Source organism: Fundulus heteroclitus, chromosome 21 (assembly GCF_011125445.2).
Source record: "Fundulus heteroclitus isolate FHET01 chromosome 21, MU-UCD_Fhet_4.1, whole genome shotgun sequence".
Classification (NCBI taxonomy): Eukaryota; Metazoa; Chordata; class Actinopteri; order Cyprinodontiformes; family Fundulidae; genus Fundulus; species Fundulus heteroclitus.
This window is the reverse complement of record NC_046381.1, coordinates 16,607,045-16,628,065: the sequence shown is the minus strand read 5'-3', so window position 1 is coordinate 16,628,065 and position 21,021 is coordinate 16,607,045. Positions and strand designations below refer to the sequence as shown.

Sequence of the window (21,021 nt, the reverse complement as noted above, 5' to 3'; positions counted from 1 at the left end):
CTTCGAGTAACGGGCCACTTGAGTTTCCAGTGTAATAAATAATTCACAAGTCCTGCGTGATGAGCTGCTGAGGACAGAAATCCCTAATGACAGCTTTTTATAACCTATGACTCAGTGGGCCATTCTGCTTCTGACATCCCTACACTGACCACATCCCCTTCTGCGTGCTCGGGGCTTACTCAGTCCTCAGCCTGGGCCCTGCTGCAGCTGCTTTTTACTGTTTCAGCTATATTTTATTTTAATTTACTGAAGGAAAAAATGTATACTCTTTGAATTCATTCTTTTGATGCTGCAGATCTAAAGTAAAACGGTTCACGTTTGTCCTTTACAAGTTTTTTTATTTTATTTTTTAGATGTATTTTTCTCATACACATAGGATTAAACACAACTATATGAGGTTTTGTAATTTGATACATTTTTAGCCTACAAATTTTGCTTTTATTCTCTTAAATTCTTGCCAGAAGGTTGGTGCCTTTCTCCATGGGTTATTGGACAAGAGGAAGGGTACACCCTGGACAGGACGCCAATGCATCACAGGGCAACACAAAGACGCACAGGACAATCAACAATGCGCATACACACATAGTACCAGAAACAAATGGTCATTAGCAAATCACTTTTGTTAAATTTACCTACAACTTACCAACAAAACAAAAAAACACGCACTTTATCTCTACAACTGTAAGAAATTTACAAGAAGTTATACTTAAAGTTGTTTAAAGTTGAACAGTATTAATTCATAGAAGCCTAGTTCGAAAAAATGGCTCTGGCTACTTTCAGTGAACTTTGTAAACATGCGTTCACACATTTACTTTATTTTGTTCTCTTTCTGTGTGTGTGTGTGTGTGTGTGTGTGTGTGTGTGTGTGTGTGTGTGTGTGTGTGCGTGTGTGTGTGTGTGTGTGTGTGTGTGTGTGTGTTTAGAAGCAGACGTTTTGCTGCTAGTTGCTAAATAAAAAAGTAGCACATTGAATTGAAATACTTTGTGTCTTCTTTGCTTCAAATGCTGTAACGTTCTAACAAAATGTCACCCGAAACACTGTTATCATTTACGAAACAACTGACTCAGCTATATGGAGACTGAAAGTCTTTAGTAATCACATCTGGCTTTGTTGAGGATCTTTGCACAGGAGACGTTTGCTGCTTCCACATAAGCTTGCTTCCACTCTGTTTTGATATGACTTGTTAAAAATGTGATTGATAACATGTTAATATGACTTGATAACAGTGATTCATAACATGTTATATATGGTTTCAGTTATTGTTTGTGGGTGAGACCTTCAAAAAGAGTTCTCCTAAACTATGTGCCAGTTCCAGACATCATAATTATTAATGATGGGAGTTACAGCACCGGTATGTACTGAGCTCTTTTGAGGTCCAGCTCAGAGTGCCCTGAAAGTAAAGGTGTGAACTGGGGCTGGATCGACTTGAATTAGTTCAAACCGGAGTCTAAACCTTGAGAACCATGGTTGAGCATGAAATTTTGAAATGAATTAGCTGAAATTTTATCTTTCAATTTGCACAATCATTTTATTTTGTTGGAAATATGTGAAGGACATTTCGGTCAGAAGAAAGCCTCTATTTGAAGTCATTAAATATTGATGTGTTCCTTGTTCTGTTTTAGGTACATGGAGAGGGAATCTGAGCTAATTTCAGTGCCTGTTGCTACCGTTTCGTACGTGTGAGGTAAGAAACACATTTTCTCCATTCTGCCTTAGGGCTGCGATGTAAAGTGTTGCAGTATTTGATTGGCATAATGGCCCCATGCCCCCCTAGGTAGGGTCATTCTGAGCAACATCTGGATCTATTGTGCTTTTCTGTAAAGGCCCATACTGTGGAGGCAAGGCCTCATGTGGTTTTGGTTGATAACATTATCGCTATCATTTCCAACCCCTCAGTTCTCACTGAGAATAGCTGGTTAGTTTTGCAAGCTAAGAGGGCTCTACAATACCAAAGCACACTTGAATTCGCTTCCAGAGTTAAGACTGAGAAATAAATCAGGTGGCTTGATTAAGTGCCTGACAATAGAGTTAGCACACCACTACCAGTTTATAGTAACACAGCGGACACGGGCAATTAGGCCCGCCGAGTAATTTACAGTACTGCTCGCAGGTGGTGACCTGGAAAGAGCCAGGGACCACCTTAGCAACAAATTAGATCATTTAGCCAGGTAGAGCAGCAGCTCTGTAGGGCGTCCAAATGAAACAGAGCAATCAGAGATTATAAAAAGCCTGGCACATTTCAAACAGATTTTTATTTTGTTTTAGTAAAATGAATAACCCTCAGTAATAAGTTCTTTCATTCTCTTTTTTTGGGGGTCTGTAATTTTCAGCAGAGTGAATGATCACCTTTATGTGTTGTTGATCTTTTTACGTCAGCGTGCACGGCTCTCCTGTCGGAGCTACCTATTAATTATGAAATACTGTAGGTCTTGCCCATTTCATTTTACTGCCTCTTCCTGCTGAACTTGGTGTGAAGGGCTGCTGTTCTTAAATAGGGGTATAAAAAGTGAGAGCGTAGAAGGTTCCCTGCGCAGCAGCAGCTCACTTCTGCATTATGTCACCAGTGTCAAAAAGGCAAGGCCGAAGAAACACATCATTTTACACATACTAAACACCATATTACATGCGGAAAATAGACTTAGCGTGTTTGTACTGGGCTGGAAACATGGGTGCCTTGCTAACTAAATTATACTCCTTGAACTTTAGTAAGCTTTGTCACACAACAACCACAAAACTCAGTGAAATGTATTGGGGATTTATGTGATAGACTAACACAAACTAGCACCTAATTGTGAAGTTGAGCAAAACGATACTTACGTTTATAGGTAAAAAACTGAAAGTGGGGGGTGCATTGCTCTATAGGCCCCTTTGCTCAAATGCCCCTAAACAAAAGCCAGTCCAACCAAACACATTACTAAGAAGTCAGCAAAGTAGTAATCAGAGACCAGCTTTAGTTCCAGTATAAATCCAGGTGGTCTGTGAAGGCTTCAGAGGTTTCTTAGAAAACATTAGTGAATGCAGACCAAAGACAAAGCAGACAGGTCAGGGAGAAAACTGTGGAGAAGTTTAAAGCAAGGTTCGGTTAGGAAAGTATGAACCAGCGAAAAAAAGCCAACAGGCCCATGGTAACACTGGGGGTGCTGCAGAGATCCACAGCTCAGGTGGAATAATCTGTTGACAGGCTAACTATAAGTTGTGCTCTCCACAAATCTGGCCTTTAGGGAATAAAGCGTTTGTTGAAAGAAGGCCACAAGAATTGGTTCACCACAAGCCACAGAGAGAACATGGCAAGCATACTGTATAGAAGAAGCTGCTCTGGTTAGATGAGGCAAAAATGTAACTTCTTAGCCGACATGGAAAACACCGTGTGCTGGAAAATAAACCCTGCGCATTATTCTGGACAAATAAATACAGAGCAAGGGCAGAGGTTGAAAAAGACTTCCAGTAGGACATCAATACGAGATGTACAGCCAGTGGAATGGTGTAGATCAGCTCATATTCATGTGTTGGACTGAACCAGTTAAAGTCCACATCCAAATTAAACTAAGAATCTGTGGGTAGATTGGCAATTGACTTTTGACAAAGACACTATGAACCACATTGAGGTGGAGTTGCCTTGAAAAAAAGGAATGGGTAAGAAAATCAGTTTCTAGATGTCCAAAGCTTCAGCTTGTTACATACTCCACGAGAACAAAGAGTTTTTTTTCTCATAGTTGGGTGGGAGGAACACGAAAAAAAGTAAATTTTGGCTCTGTCTATACATAGTGCACAAGACGCTCAGCTGCAGAAGTCCACCTCAAGTCACGTCAGAGCTGGCTGGCTGAAAGGTGAAAAGCAGACACACAATAGTTGTGCTCTGCCGGTATTTGTAAAGACTGCAAACACCGGGGACCTGAGGTGCTACGAGGGCGGGACTGCACCGCGTGGCTAATTTATTGAGTAAACGCTGCAAATGAGCGGCACTGGCATGTTCAATCGCTTAAACGACCAGAGTTCTGTGGGACTCCACGACGGCAGTTCCGCAGATGTGTGAGACATTTCCACTTCTCCAACCTAAACACAGCCATCTAAATCCTGTCCAAACACAGTGTAGTAGTCGGACAACCCTTGAGAAAAAAGTTCTGCCCAGATGTAGTGTCGAGAACATGCAGCGAGATCCTCAAAGACAGGGTTGAGAGAACAAAATGACGTCATTGGCTGTGGGAGCGAGAACAAATGTCTCGTTTGTCGTGCCGTATGTAGCGGCCTTTATAGACCCATACCTTCAATCTCTGCAACAAGACAGGCTGATCTTAGGGTGATGAGAGACAGTAGCTACATTTAGATGGACATAAGTAGTAGGAATAGAATAAAAATGCTACACGTAAACACTCAAGTCGAAATATTGTGATCACATTAAGCTCAATTGGAATGAAACGGTATTCTGAATCAGAGGGGTGGTTTATGCCGACTGACGATCCAATCGACATGAACGTAAACGCTTGTCGGGATCAAGTTATTCTGATTGTGGCAAACTGACCCGAGTGTGCAGGTGTGCCCACATCAACATGACATTTTTCCACTTTGAGTGGCTAGACGCTACATCAGGAAGCAAAACTGTCTGGGCTCCTCTTAGAAACATTAAAAGAGTTCAAAATTATTAGGTATTCAGTAATGTCTAAACTGTAGTTAGAAACCGGTGCAAGTCCATTCTGGGCACCCCGAAGTCAAACAAACTCATACACTACTACTTTGCATGCTATTTTTGTTGCTCAGCAAATATGAACGTTCGTCTTCTTCTGTGTTATCATTCTTAGAAAAAAATGTGGTTCTATTCTAAATAAAGCCAGGTGCATGTAAACACACATAGTGATTTGATTAATTGATTATGTGCCCATGTAAATATTACAATCCGATTATTATTTTTTTGCTTTTTAATCCAAATACATCTTAGTCCTATCGTGAAATTGTATGCATATAAACATAACTACAAAACACCGGTCTCAAATAATTACTTTGGAAATTATTGGTCAATTTGTGTGCAGCCCTGTACTGGTCTGCAGCCTGGGGGTCTCTGGACCACTGCCTTAAATGACTTGCAGCTGTAACTACAGCTATTTTATTCTTACTCTTTCTGTCAATCCGAGGAAACTTTTAAAATTAGTCTATTCTATTCTCTTGGTAAAAAAAGAAAAATCTATAAAAAATACTTATTCCACAAGACCTGTAAGAATACTAATCATTGTGTAACACTTTGACATTGCCCTTTACTGTATACCTGTCTCTGTTTTGCTCATCAACCTGTAAGATTTCCCAGTAGTTAAAAATGTCAAGATAAGCAATGCCCCCATTTGTGTTGCTTATCAACGTTTATCCCAGATCAGCTGATAAAGTAGCATCTTCACTGATCCCCTCTGCAAACACTTGGTCCTTGGTCTGGGGGCTTTAACTAGCTTGGTTTCACACTTGATTCCCAGTGTTGGTTTCATTAATAGTCGTGTTTCCATCAACATTTTTTATGCGCAGTTGGAATTATCACATTAGAATAGTTTGATAGAAGGAAAAAAAATCACTAAATTTTACAAAAAAACTTTACACTCACTTGAGGTGGTTTTGACTTTTTGAAAAAAGTAAATGTGCTAAAGAGGAGATAGAAAACACATTTGCTGAATAAGTTCTGACGTAGCAAACATTTACCTCACATGACTGATCAGCTGTTTCTGCTGCCAGTGTCTTCCTGAATGTTCCCATAACGCTGAAAAACAGGACACGAAGCAACAACGGTTACATATGGATCTACGGACAGACGCAATTAATTCTGTCTCATCTGTGAAAATAAATAGCAACACATTCACTAAAATCTCGCTCCATTACAGAGCTATGGTCCATACTAGTTTACAACCTCTACTTCCTGTTTATTACAGCGTAACGTCAACGTATGACGACGTTACGCTTTGCTTCACCTAGTTAATTAGCTAGAAACCAGTAGATGGAAACACATCTGATTAGCATTTTCTCTTTTGCAACATTTTAAAAAGGTCGCTCAAAATTCGCACGAGAATTGGATGCAAACACGGCTTATGTTACTTTTAGAATTTCTACATCATGTTTCTGAAAAGTGTTTGATTATCTGTCATAACGGCAAAATGTCCCAACTTCTTTGTAGAATGGCCAAATGAAAACTCCTCCCTGATTCCAAAAAGAAAAAGAAAAAAACTGGTGTGACCCAGAGGAGGACCTGGGATTGAGTCAGAGTTTAATAAACAGACGGTCATCGCTTTAAAGAATATTGTAGGTCCCACTAACCACAGCGCCACAGGACTTTGGAGAACAGTCCATCTATTTTCATTTATGACAGACACCCTACAAATATTCATGGCAGCCAATTGGCATAAACCTCCATGATGTGAGCGGAACCACAGCACTAACAGCTGTGTGTGGTCCACGAGTGCTTGCACAGCTATTTTCAAGCCTCGGTCCAAGAGAAATACAGAGTATGTTTACGCTACACCTGTAATGTAACTTTGCCTTGAGGACAGACGGGAACCGCAACATGCTCAGCTTTTTCTCCCGTTACTGTTGTTAAGGTCAGCCGATACAGAGTTGAATTGCGTCTTGTAGGAAATGTTCATATGTAATACCTATTAAACATTCATTGTTTTGTTTTCTTTATTGAAATAAAGAGAATATCTGGAGGAGATATCCAAAAAACTATTAAGCTCTTCCTGGAGCTTAGAATAATAACAATGTAGCATTTCTTCGGCTGATATTACATCTTACTGTAGCTTTTTGGGTGACGTGAAACTGCATCAGCCTCATTTATTCATCTGGCAGTCTGAGGCAGATTGAGTGACAGCCACAGAACATCACATCACTTATGTAAAGCTTCCCTCAGCCACCACGAAATTAGAGTGCCTGTTGCTACACACCGCTGCCTCCTTCTTCTGAGCAAATGAGACGGCAGGCTCTCCGGTTCAGAAGTTCACATTTTGGATGCGTGCCGGAACTCCTTACAGCCGGTGACGTTTTCCACCGGTCAGGTGGTCAGAATGCCCGAAAATCATCGGGGCACTTTAAAAGAAAATATGCCAAAATGAGTTTGCCCGACTGAATTAAAAACCGAGAGGGTGACACTTCTTTCCACCTACTTCAAGCGTGTTAATATTTCCTCCCAAAACAAATAAATCACACACACACGTGCACTCTCTGACATGTCTCAAGGCTTGGCCGAGGAGGCTATTTATTCTCAGGCACAGTTAACTACTGGCACATATGCGTTAGAGTGGAATGTCATTCAGAATGCAGAAAATATATTTAGTTCTCGCCAACAGACAGCAAAAGGCACCAGTGGGTCTAGCCCGTGTGAGAACAGCTATTTCTGTCACAGTATGGACTTTCAATTACTGTAATCTGGTGCTTCGCTCCTTCAAGAACGTCACTGTTTAGATGCATCAGATATGACATCTACAGTAAAAGATGTTAAGACAGAAAAAAATGAGCAGAGAAATCCTGAGAGTGTCATCTTGGGGTATAAAATGTATAGATAATGATTAGTAGACTTTCTCTCTTGCCTTATGATCAATCTTGTGCCCTTGGGCGATGCTGTTGTGAAATATACTTCGCTTTGGAAGAAAAGGAGGATATAGGATACCTCCTAGTATTTGGTTTGACAGATGTAAGCTTTGCTTTTCAGTTTGTGTAAGCCCATTAATACATAGGTGCTTATGGATGGTGGAAATACCCCACAGCTGCAGTCTGCTTCTTGCCCCAAGAGTGACCCTCACAAAACACTCAAGCCTCACAGCCGTGCAGCCTAGCTGCCACTTCCAGTCCTGCAAACATGTGTCCAACAAACCTTCTGATAGAGATAAGTAGAGATTTGTAACAGCCCTGCTAACAGTAACATGGGCAGTAGGTTGTTTTCAAACTGCTTTGCTAACAGGTAAAGGTGGGCCCTGAATAATAACAAAGGACTTTAAGAGCAACAGAAAACATAGCATTCAGACCAAATAACACTTTTTTTTTTACCCATCTGTGCAATTTTGTCACCATGTTTCCAGCCCGACTGACATTTAATACTTACGAGCGTACAGTTTGCCTCAGACTGTTTAGCCCACATCAAAAATGACAACAGCCGGGTAACACTGCCCCATTCTACATAAAAGTAAGATTAAGAAGCTATGAAAACAAGGATTGTTGGAACAGGGATGTATGTAAAAGTTGTAACGGGGTAGGTCTAGAGCAATTAAGTTGAAGACCCCTGCACAATGCACACTAGAAAAAAGAGCAATAAGCATAGGTCACTGCAATAGACTGGCGACCTGTCCAGGGTGTACCCTGCTTCTCGCCCATTGACAGCTGGAGATAGGCACCAGCAACCCATTGCAACTCCACAAGGGATAGATGTGTTAGAAAATGGATGGATGGATGGATGCATAGGTCATAAGGCTTGGTATTTGGTATATTTTTTTCCTACAGTGAAACATGTTGAAATTAATGGAACAGGTTTATTTCAAATTATGGTTTAGAGACAGAGGACCTTAGGAAGAGACAGGAGGCAGAGCTGAAGACGTTAATGTTCTCTGAGTGATGAGGATGGATAGGACGAGGAATGAATACATCAGAGGGACAGCTCATGTTAATGTTTTGGAGGTAGAGCCAGAGAAGCCAGACTGATATGGTTTGGACATATAGAGAGGGAGGATAGAGAGTACATTGGTAAAAGGATGCTAAGGCCGGAACTGCCAGGCAGAAGGCCTAGAGGAAGACCAAAGGGAGATTTATGGATGGAGTAAAAGAAATGAACGCAGTTGGTGGGAAAGACGAAGGTACAGAAGATAGAGTTGGAGACAGATAACTTACTGTGGCGACCCCTGAAAGGAAAAAGCCAAAAGAAGCAACAAGAGGAGTCAACGAACAGAGATGGTTTCTTCTTTGCATAAAAAGCATAGTTTTATCATGTGCTTGTTTCTTTTTGGTGTTCAAAGAGAAATTCTTCATTAATTAATTCATTCATTCATTCACCCATCCGTATAATGTTTTAGCAACACTTCCTGTAAAACAACTTAGGGCTTTTTATCATACTTATAAACATCACAGTCTCTTTGCTTTAGCAGACAATCAACATGTCACTCATTCTTACTTACGGTTATTCAGATGTTACAGTGGGTACTCCAAACAATTCATTTGAGGTGTTCTAGAGAAAACATTGTATGGTATGTGTTTTTTTTTTTAGGAAAGGTTAATCTAAAGCTATGCAAGTGTACTAACAAAGACTTGTTATTTATCAGGGATTGACTCAGAACAATGGCCAGATAAGGGTATTACTATCATAAAAGAGCAGACAAGGCTCCCATCTCAAGGCGTGGGAGTGATCCTTTTATAGTTTGTCTAAGGAAAAAGGATTAATATTTGTAAACACGTTGCCCATTTTTATTAGTGTGTAACTGAATGGGATAAACTTTTTGAACGATTTCCTAGCTATACCAACAACTCGTTCTATCTTTGCGTTCATTCGGAGATCTGTAGGCAACTTGGGTATAGATGTTTTCTCTAGGGGGGACATGGACATCTGGTAAAGGAGGAACCTGGAACTAAAAACATGATTTCATTGCGAAAAGAAAAAATATATAATAAACACCTGCTAAATTGATCCTTTTTGCCTTTCTGCTCCTTAAAAGGTACAAGCTAGAGCATAACAAGTTGATTTCCTCTAATATTTAGAGGGTTATTAATTTGAACCTGAACTAGCTTCTGCAGTTAGCTGCATAATATACATGCTGCTTAAAATTTTCCACCATATTTTTTAAAACTTTAGATCGACGGGGGAGGCGTAAGCAGAGGAACAATTTTGGAAGGCTTTAATTCATGCAGCTAACCATATTTGCACAGAAAGAGGTGGTAGAACGGACACCACGGCATTGACTACATGCAGCCACAGATAACTCCAGGCACTTAGGCACTTCATCTTACATTTCATTAAAGCAATGTAAATAATCCAAATTTTGATATTTTGTTTTCAACATTTTGTCCTTTTTTTATAGCCAAATATCCTGAAAAAACTTGGTTCCAAAATTCCAAAGCTTTATAGAAGAAGTCCGGTGTTTGCACCAAACTCATGGTGCATACATTTTTTTAAACTTTTGTCCTACTTTATATTAAAAAGGTTGCTGTATTTGGTCAATCTATTTTTAAATGAAATCAAAATATGTGAATCAGCAGATTGTAGTTGAAATTCATGCACTTAAAAATGTAAATTAACTTCAAATGCAAGCAGTTCTGCTTTAGGGCAAGTATGCAAGCGGTTTTTATTATTTACTTGGTCCATGCTTTGGAAATGATCACTTCTATTTGATGTGAATTTGATAATTTAGTGGAATTAATATACATTAAAACTAGCATAAGCTTTGAATATCTAAATGCACATTGCTATAAACGAAGCTTCAAATCGTCATTGTTCAATAAGCACCTTACTACCTCATTATCTGTTATCTGTGACTCTCCTGAACGCTACAAAAAAAAAAAAAGAAAAAAACACTGTAACCCTTGTTCATAGCATGCCAGTTTGTCTTCCTTGTGTGTAATGTGTAACGTGAGTAGCCAAAGAGAAATTTTGCCGCGGTGACAATAAAATACTCTTGACTCTTGATAGGTTTAAGGTTATATTTAGCATTCGTTGCAGATTTTGATGCACTGTTAGCACATTGTCTCTTGTTAAAAGCTTCATATAAGACTGTATATAAGAATGTATATGCTCTGTGGCTCATAATGTATTAGCCTTTCAGTCATTTAATTAGGTGCATTAAATAAATTATTGAGATACTATATTGTTTTCTATGCATGGATGAAATGATTTACATAAGATACTGTATCTATGTGAGCATGCTGTTTGTAGATTTTATATTAAATACAAAAATGGATAACAGAAATGCAATTTTACATGAATTATTTGTTTCTTATAGCAGCTATTTCTGTGCTCAGCCTTAGAGCAAAATCGGTCCCGCTTGACTAAGATAATATGAAATTAATTTGTAAGTCATTCCTATGATTTTCCGCCATGAGTGAACAATACCCACCTTCACTTAGTGCTCAAACTTTTTAAATGTCCTGGAGGAGTTCTGGTTTGAGTCCCAAACCTACTGAGGTTTCCTAATGAAGGCTTTACCTTCCAGGCAAGCATATTTCTCCAAATGACAGTAATTTACATATGATGTATTTAGAGAAGAAGAGGGCAGGCTAATTCTATTTGGAGATTTTCCTTTGTTTTAGGAGTCATTAGCAGCTAGCTGAAATCTAATTTTTACAATTTCATCAGGCCATCTTGGAAAGCCTCTGTGAGCTCATCAGAGAGGAGCATTTATTGCTAAGTGTTCTCTATTGCATTAGCACACAATAAAGCGGCCAGGGACTGCTACAGACGTTTATGTGGAATCCAGTTAACACTCTGCCAATTCGTTTTTTATTGGGACACAATCAATTTTTATTCATTTTAAAGCCAGAATGCTTTCTTTCATTGTGTGCCTACTCCAGCTTATTATGCCTTAAACTAATTACCAAGTTGTTTTCACAAAATGCAGATGTTTATGTTAAAGATTTCCTGTCTGAAATGCAGACCCGATGTGCATAGGTATACACTTCCCACTATGATTTATGCAAAATAATTGCATTCATTTCATTTATACAAGTCTGGCAAATACAGAGAAGTTTGACTAACAAACAGATTTAAAAAATAAAAAGATAAGTCAACTTAAGGTCTAAAGCCCAACGGGTACTTTTTTTTTTTTTTTTTTTTTTTTTTTTACACAGCAGAGTTTTTTTTTAATTTTAGTTCTGGAAAAAAACAAGTTTAATCTGTTTCTTACTGCTTAACTGCCCAATAAACATGAATGGGTGATGAAACAGGTCAAACAAAAAACGTTTTATAACAAAAAGACAAATGTAGTCTAAAAATAAGATCTGTATTTGCTAAATAGAATAACAATTAATAATTTGACATTTAGACCTCCAAACCTTGTATTTTAGAATAGAAGAATGGCTTTTATATTTAAATTGCTGTAAGACTATTTCTCATAAAGTCCGTTAATGTAGGTTTATCTAAGACGCTAAGCTTTTTACATGGGTGTAGAGATTAAATAATTTGCCACATTCTTTCTGTACCTGTGTTTATAATACACTCCAATAACATTATGCACGTGTGTACAGGATAAAGGTGTACAGTTAACATTGTGCTTATTCTTAAGGACAGAATAAATTCCTTTTTTGCTGTGACAATCGTCTGTGGTTGTCTTTATTGTTTTTTTCATACTTGATCAGCACCTGACCTTGTTGGGCTGCAAAGTAGACCCAGAGTGGTCATATAATTCCTAGCTAAATTAATCAGAAAATGACTTTGAGTAGTCTGAAATGTTAGTTTGGGCCAATCACTTTGCAGTATTGTGGTTTAAGGTGGGACATACCGGTGCGAAAAAACCAAGGGCTGCTGAGCCCACAGCTTAACCAAAACAGACATGGCAGCGCTGGAAGATGCATGAGTAGCTGCTGCTCTCACAGCTGTTTTGTGAGAATCCACGATTTCTTCTTTGATAGTAGAACAGCAAGAAATGCCTTGATTAGCTTACGTTTTTGGGGTTTCTCATAGTGACTGCTGCTTATGTTTTAATTTGATACCGTGATTGTCAAGGGTCAGCATGCAGCTTCAGTTATAACAACTACAAACTAGTGATCCGCCCCAGAATTTGGGTGTTGTGATGGAATCTGATCTGAACCTTCAAGGACACATAAAGACAGTTACAAAGTCGGCCTTCTGACACCTGAAGAACATTTCCAGGATTATGACTGATGTCCCAATGAGAGCTAGAGAAACTCAACTATGCATTTATCTTTAGTTGCATGATTACTGCAATGGTTTCTTCCCAGATCTACCCAGAAAAACCAATCAGCCAACTACTGCTGATTCAGAATGCTGCTGTTCGCGTTTTTACTAAAACCAGAAATATAGAGCACATTACCCCAGTTCTAAAGTCCTTACACTGGCTCCCTGTAACTCAGAGAATAAACTTTAAAATAATTGTTAGTTTATAAATAACTGAATGGCTTAGCACCAAAATATATTAAAGACGTGTTGCTGTATCAACCTTCCAGACCACTTAGATCTTCTGGTTCTGGTCTACTCTGCAGAACCAGAACCAGAAACAAGCATGAAGGAGCAGCATTCATCTTATCTGTTCCACAGATGTGGAGAAAACTTGCAGAAAACGGCAAAACACCCCAAACACTGATTTCCTTTAAATCAAGACTGAAAACCCACCTGTTTAGAGTTACTTTCAACCCATAATAACAGGAACATTGACCAACAAAGTTTTAATGTTTTCTGATACAATTTAATGTTTGTTACAGGTCCCACAACCAGTGACTGTTTTGTTGTGTTTATGTTTTCATGATGTAAAGTACTTTGAACTACATTGCTGCTAATATGTGTTAAACTTGACTTGACTTAATCAACCAATTTTCAGTCAGATTTTTTGAAAAATCCCTAACCAATTAATAGCTACAATTCGTCTGAATAATTAAACCCTCAAGTTTTCTCATCCAAATTGCAAAGCACTAAAATCGCTTCTGTTTGTTGTCTTCTATCGTCCAAAAGTCGCTTACTCTCTATTTTTGGATCAGTTCTCAGACTTTTTATCTGATTTAGTGCTAAATACTGACGAGGTGATTGCATTGGGGAATTTTAACATTCATGTTGATACTGAAAGTGAAAGTCTACATGTAGACTCTAATGCTATCTTGGATTCAATTGGCTTTGTTTAAAAGATCTGCAGACCTAGATACTTTTGTCTTCATATTCTGGATCATGTGCGTGTGCTGACACATGGTGGTGAGTGAACAGTAAGTCTTACAACCCTGTCCTGTCGTAAAATAACCTTTGAGTTTATTTAACAAAGTACTCCAGCCATAAAAGAAAACGTTATCATTAGATCTTTATCAGAAAATGCAGTAATAACTTTTATTTTCCTTGTTAACAGAAAAAACACAGCAGTGCGCAGCAATATCATTTCTTCCCCTTCATTGAAGTCAGGTCAGATTCGAGGAATCCGAGATTCCCCTTTATTAAGTGTTACTTCCACATTGCATTTTGCATTAGCTTTCCCTGAAAAAAAAGAAGTTAATTATGCATTGGAGGCTTGCTCCCTGGTTTATTTCAGAGCTCCATACCTTAAACAACCACGTTAGGGAATTTGAGAGAAAATGGGGCTCTACACATCTAGAGGAGTCCTGCTTAATCTGAAAAAACTACTGTTTTGCAAAGTTAGAGCAGCATATTTTTCATCATTAATAGATAATAGAAATGGGTCTCTTTTTAGCTCAGTTGCCAAACGTCCAGAGTCATAGCTCTGTTGAGCCATCCATTCCCCAGCTCTCAGCAGAAATGACTTTATGGGATTCACTATAAATTGATTCTATTAAAAATGAAATAATTGGCATTGTCCTGAACATGATTAATTTTTCCTCAGTAAGTGAGGCAGTGTTGAAGGTATCTATTGAACCTGATCTGTGTTTGAACTGTTTTGATTCAGTTGAGCTTTCTGAGTTATCAAAAATGTTATGTTCAGCTAAACTTTTAGCTTGTTTGTTAGACCTAATCACAACCAAGTTATTTAAGGATGCCCTTAATTTAGACATGATTAATCTATCCTTGATTAATCTATCCTTAGTACACAAATTTGTGCCACAGGCTTTTAAGGTTGCTGTAATTAAACCTTTACTTAAGAAAGTTCTCTCCATAAAGATTAATAAATACATTCTAGACATATAGCTAATTATTGTTTCTTATCTAAAATTCTTGAGAAAATATACAATAAAAAAGCAATAAAAAAAAACAAAAACAAAAAACCACCAACCTCGGTTTAAATGGATCACGGTGCAAATACACAGACTTTGAAGCCTACTGCCGCAAATCAATGCATCTTTTTTTTCTGTGTCTTGGTACTTTTATGCACCAGCCTGGAACATCAGAAGCGCTGCAGCACTCAAAAGTGAGGAGATAGCATCATACAAGCGAACTTGGATGATATTTTAGGCTACTGAAATTATGCAATACAGAAAATACTTCCTCACCTCTTTTAATAGTTGTATGATTGTTTTAGAATTTTATGTCCTCATTCCTCCACTATTTAGGTAGTGGATCAGCCAGGCAACTGTCTCCGTTTCCACCATCTTTGCTGCTTAAGACACTCTTAGACTCTCTAAAAGTCCTCCTCACTACTCCTAACATTTTGTCACGTTAGGAGTGCTCTAATATCATGTTCACTCGAGATACTGAAAAAAATGTCCATTCATTTGTTATTTCAAGGCTGGTCTATTGTAATTCTTTACTATCTGGAAGTCCTAAAAAATTAAGTTAAAAGGCCTTCAGCTGATCAAAAATGCTGCAGTAATAAATTCTCCTACTTGAGCTTCACCTTTATTGGCTTCTTGTTAAATGAAATTTAAAATTCTCCTTCTTACACAAAGGATATTCAATCGAATCTTATCTTATTGTATAAAGCCCTTAATAATCAAGCTCCATCATATATCAGAGATCTGATTACCCCATATGTTCCTAACAGAGCACTTCACTCTCAGACTGCAGGTCTGTTGGTGGTTCCCTGAGGTTCTAAGAGTAGAATGGGACGCAGATATTTTAGTTATCAGGCTCCTTTCCTGTGGAACCAAGTCCCAGGTTTAGTCAGTGACACCCTGTCTAATTTTAAGACTAGGCTTAAAACTTTCCTTTTTGATAAAGCTTGTAGTGGCTTAGGTCAGGGATTCACAAACGTTTCCATGCCATGGCCCAATAAACATCATTAGCTTCAGGCCATGGAATCCCTTTGAACACCCACAGACTATGCTACAAAATATGTAAAGAAAAATCTACCGTACTTTTCAAATGTTTGTCACACTTTTTTCTCTATTCAATAAACATTACATTTATTTGGCATCAGAATATTAATCGGTGAGAAATCCAGATAAATCTTTCAGGGAGAGGGGGGTTATGATGAATGCTAAGATGACCTGTTCAATTGGTAAAGTACTAATAAATAAAAGTCAGATAGCTAACTTTACAGTGTTACATTGCAATTTTTAATGTGGTTTTTTGTTCAGTCCCTAGATGGCAACCGTTGTCTCCACTGTAAATAACTGTAAACGTTTTTTTATTTTCTCCATTACATATGCATCATTGCCCACAGTCTTTTATTTAAAATGTTGCTTTATCATCTTTATTATATTCTAATTCATTAATCAGCGAAATGTTTAATTTTATGCAACTTAAACAAGAAGCCTCTAAGTTTCTGAAGAAAGCTTAAATCAGTTTATTTGTAGAGAATAATAATAGTAATGAGCTAACCAAACATTGACATTAGATATCTGAATTATTTCTCATAGCTGAAAGCCAGTTAGAAAGCAATGTGCTGAGAGAAAGGCGTTCTCCCTCGCCATAGCGAGCCAGCTGGAAGCCAACGAGGCTAGCCGGCTGCGGTCCAAGCACATCCGAGCATTTTTTCAAATCAAGCAACGTGCCAACAAACGGAGCAGATATTCCGGTTTAACATAGCTAACATATCACCTAAATACTTTTTAAAAGTTACTTTTATGTCACAGAAAGCAAAATATATTCAACTTTACTAACAGCTTTTCACTCCCTTCCACCATAGCTGTTTCCAGTTAAAAAGTTATCTTCAACTCGCAACGAATCCATATACTAACATGTGTGCGCGCTGTACCTATTGGCCAAGCATGCAAAGTGTGTGTAATGACATCACGTTGGGTCCAAAATGTGAAAAAAAAAAAAAGAAACTCTTACCATGATTGTGTATGGGAGCGATTTTCAACTTGACTGAAATGGCCCCAAGGGGCGGAGCTTCTGGTTGGAAGTGGCTGCTGAATGTCACAGCAATATTTAGGTTGCTGATTAGCCAATATTATTAAGATTTTAGAACGGCAACAATAAACTAATTTCCCTCGCTTTTATCATGTGGTTTAGGGAGGGTGGTGCACAATTGCCCACTACAGGGCGACCGCCCCCTGATAATAACTAACATGTTTTCAACACAGCATTATATTCCCACTTAATAACAAACTTTTCAACAAACTGTTGTTGAATAGAACAGAACAAAAGAAATCAAACCTCTCTCAAATGTGTGTGTAGTGGGAGGGCTGGGCTTAATGCCTGTCAGTGCCCTACGCATGTCGTTGTCCAATAGGAAATGTGGTCTGTGTTTTGTTTTGAGTACATCTTAGACTGGAAAAGCCAGACTCACACAAGTAGGTTTTTGCAAAAGGAAGAACACATTTCAGTCCCCTGCTAGCCAAGGTGGGATAATCTTTTCTTACATTGACAGGGGAAGAGCTTCAATGTTCAGTTTTAAATCCCCTGAGTTTGCGATCTCATTTTGATGTATTAATATACGTTATATTTTATAATCATGCCAAAAAATATATAGAATGATATTTTATGATAATGATTAAAAAAGGTTAGATTTTATTTTAGATTTAAAAAAAATTCTGACACAAATCTAGTTAAACTTCTTCATGTTTCTATTTTGCAGCATGAATTGTGAGTCAGGATTTAGAAGCTGGTACATGAAATAAACAAAGTCAGAACACACACAGGTAGATTATCAGAGTTTAGTCCGTGAATCCACCTGGATGGTCTCTGCTTCAGAGACGTTTCAGGTTGTGGAGGTTTGACCGATCTGAGTGTCTCTTTCTTTCTCACGCTCCGATGCACCTGAAAAACCTCAGGATCCTGTTGTGGATGGTGTGTGTAACCTTATTACAATTTAATTCAAGTAATGTTCTAATTTTATGTCCATAACCTTTGTTATGATGGTTGTGTTATTGTAAATGCAACTGCAATTCTGGTCATTTGAGCACGATTAAACATGCTGCCTTTTAATATGGCTATAAAAAACCTTGTTGCATTTTTTTATTTAAATTTTTATTTTTGAAGATTGGGGGTGCATCAACCTGGTTGGGACACAGAAGGGGGTCCACGGCTTAAAAAGTTTGGGAACTGCTGTTTTAGCATGTCGCGACATTCATGCTCAGTATAAGGAATTGCTGCAAAGTCAGCAACACAGTGCAAGCAACTGTCAACTGCTGCTACATGCTCATCCAGGAGGAGGGAATGCTTCAAGTCTGCTGGGTTTCCTGAGGAAAAACTTTTTAACCAATTTGACTAATAAACTGAACATGACTGCATTGTTTGATAACTAGGATCAAGGATGGGGGCAGCGTGAATGTAGTACGATCTAATAACAGCTATAGCACATTAGCTTATTTACACCAGGAGGCTTTCTCCCGGACGGTAACTTTACTGACCATTTAATGTCGCTCCCAAACATTGAGACATTTCATACAGACAAACAACACTTAGCCTGGTGGGGGGCTCGAGTAAAGCCTGGCTGGTCTGGCGGCCTGGCAGCCTGGTGGCACGCTTATGATACAGTGGGGGAAACTCAACTTAACAGTTGTTTTAACTGAGCTTTTTGGGTTATTGTTATTTATTGTCCCACAGAGTTTTTAAGATTCTTGCATCAAGTCATAGACTTGCAGTAATCCCTCTTCCTGAGCTAGCATGTGGTGAAAGGATTCATTCCTGCATAATAATATAAATAAGAACAATAATGCTGTGAAATACTCTGAACTCTCGAAATACCAAGTGTTTGATTGTATGTGCAAATGTCAGAGTTTTAAAAGTTAGTATTTCTACTTTCAACTCTTCTTTTAAAGCAGACACTTCCCAATTCAATTTACAACTATTTTTTGTTGTGTACTCATTATTTCTGTAAGTTGCTTTTGTAGACAGTCCAGACACCTCTGCATGTGTAGAGGAAAAGCAGCTAAAGTCCTCTTAGTGTGAGTTATATGAGTGCCTCTTTACTGCAATGTAATAATTAGAGTGCTTAAGTGCTCCTTGAGCAAAGACAAACCTAGATACTCTCTCCCTCTTCAGCCCCTCCTCTCCTTCACTAAGAAGGTCTTTAATGGCTCCCATTTGACTCAGATATCATTTATTGTTTGGGATCAGGTGTACACCTTGTACCATTCACCATTTGTGCTAAAGCGTAGTGGATGTTAACAGCTATGTGGCCAAAAGGCTTAAAGCCTTTTTCCTACTTCTTTATTTTCAAACATCTTCTATTGTCATTTCGTAATACTACAACATCTATTCTCTATTTAGTATTGCCTATTACCACAAAACATCCACGGTTTTATCCTTAAAGTACAGTAACACTTAAGTAATGTGGAAAAATGGATGCACTCTTGGTTCCAAATATTGTATCTGTGTGCACAGATATTTTTTCTATTTTAGTTGAGGCATTTATCCTGCGGTGATCCCCAGAAGGCTTCAACAAACTGAACAGATGACAGGTTATCATTGATCTGCCCACACTCACGGAAATCCATTAAAAAATGTATGGGCTGTTATGCATTAAAAGTGCACTCTACTGTCTTCGATCCATTAGAGGAGCAGTGTAAGGGGCCCTAGTGGCCTATAGGCCCCACAGAGGTCCTTGGGCTTTCATTTAATTAAATTACCCTATAATGAAAATGCCCATAATGAGATTAATTTTAATTATTCATCAGTGGCCGATTTGAGGGAAAGGCTGCATTAATAATGCATTAAAGGACGAAACTTTTTTTTTCAATTCAACGCCTTTTCCTTTTGTTAAAGGTGTAATTTATTAAGTGCTGTGCAGCTGCTGGATGTGTTGGTAGTGAAGACTTCCAGACCCAGGGGTCAGTCAGACTGGCTGTTGAACTGTTACATAATTATTTTTAAATGTCAGTTATGGAAATAAATAAGGGTACCATTATATAGCTGTCCAGATAGGGGGATGGTACATTTCCAATACTATTCTCTTTAGGTTCTTAAAGCCTAATGCATTTTCTTTCAATACCCAAAGCAGGTAGGTAATCACAAATTGTTTTTTTTTTTGTTTTGGTTTTTTGTTGTAGTTTTTCCTTTTTTTGGGGGGGGGGGGGGGTTCATGTGTCTTGTCTGGCAGCCTAGGGTTAAGAATTGCTGTGTTAATGCGAAAGAGAACCTAGCAGATTTATGAAACAAAAGAATATCCATTTTATAAATAATAATAAAAAAAAATTTTTTTTTTTTTTTTTTGGATTATTTCAAGTTCAGTGGACACACAAACATAGAGGCAAAAGAGAAAGAAGAGAAGAGAAAGAGATGAGACAAAACATTAAAAGGGAGTAAAAGTGACAAAAATAGAGCAGATAAAAAGAGAGAACATGATAACATCCTCAGAGTATGCTTCTACGCCTGCAGAAAGAGATATAGAAAGAGCAGAAAAAACTATTTGTTTTCTTTCTTTGTTGATTAGCTTGTTGATTCCCCCAGTGTGAGCACCTTAAACCACGTTGGTGTCTGGCCAACAGCGTTGGCAAAAATTGTCACGCTTTGTGAAACTGAAGTTTGTTGGCATAGTAATATGCTCATTTTGGGTTCCTGGGGTAGCCAGATTTGAAATCTGCAAGATGACTTTTTTTCTTAAACAAGTTAGGTAGCACATGTTTCATAGAAAACTGTCATGAACCGATTGGAGTGGATTAAGGCGAGAGACAAGGATGTCATTGGGCCGGGAGCTGGGTTCATTTATCAGGCCTTCATCAATGCCTAATTAATAATTCAGGCACAGTCTGGGGCTTCTTTAGGGCAGGGTTTCAGCTAGCTTGTAATTTTGTAAATTGCATAGTCATCATGCTGTGAATGGACTCTCTCTATTTAGCAGTTTAACCCATATGTGCATGTAATGTAGCCAGATATGTATGCAGTGAGGAAATAGAAGAGAGGAAAAAGAATCACTCTTAGAAAGAATACTGCATTGACACGTGTGTATTTCACTGCAGAGCTAAACTAAAGCAACAGGTGAACATATATGGCTTTTATACAAACACACTTACACGCAGTTACACCAATAGTAGGCTAGTCTGTTTGCACGAAAGTGTTGTTTCAGAGTTTAGAAAGATTCACCAAT

The 21,021-nt window shown here is 38.3% G+C and overlaps 1 protein-coding gene across 1 annotated transcript in view; it reads left to right on the top strand.

Moving 5' to 3' along the window:
- Nucleotides 1–1,621: 1,621 nt before the first annotated feature.
- eya1 (EYA transcriptional coactivator and phosphatase 1) overlaps nucleotides 1,622–21,021 on the top strand; it is an 85,316-nt gene continuing 65,916 nt past the window's right edge. Inside the window, exon 1 of the mRNA XM_036125790.1 lies at nucleotides 1,622–1,685. The gene's annotated coding sequence lies outside the window, so the exon portion shown is untranslated. The remainder of the gene's footprint in view (nucleotides 1,686–21,021) is intronic.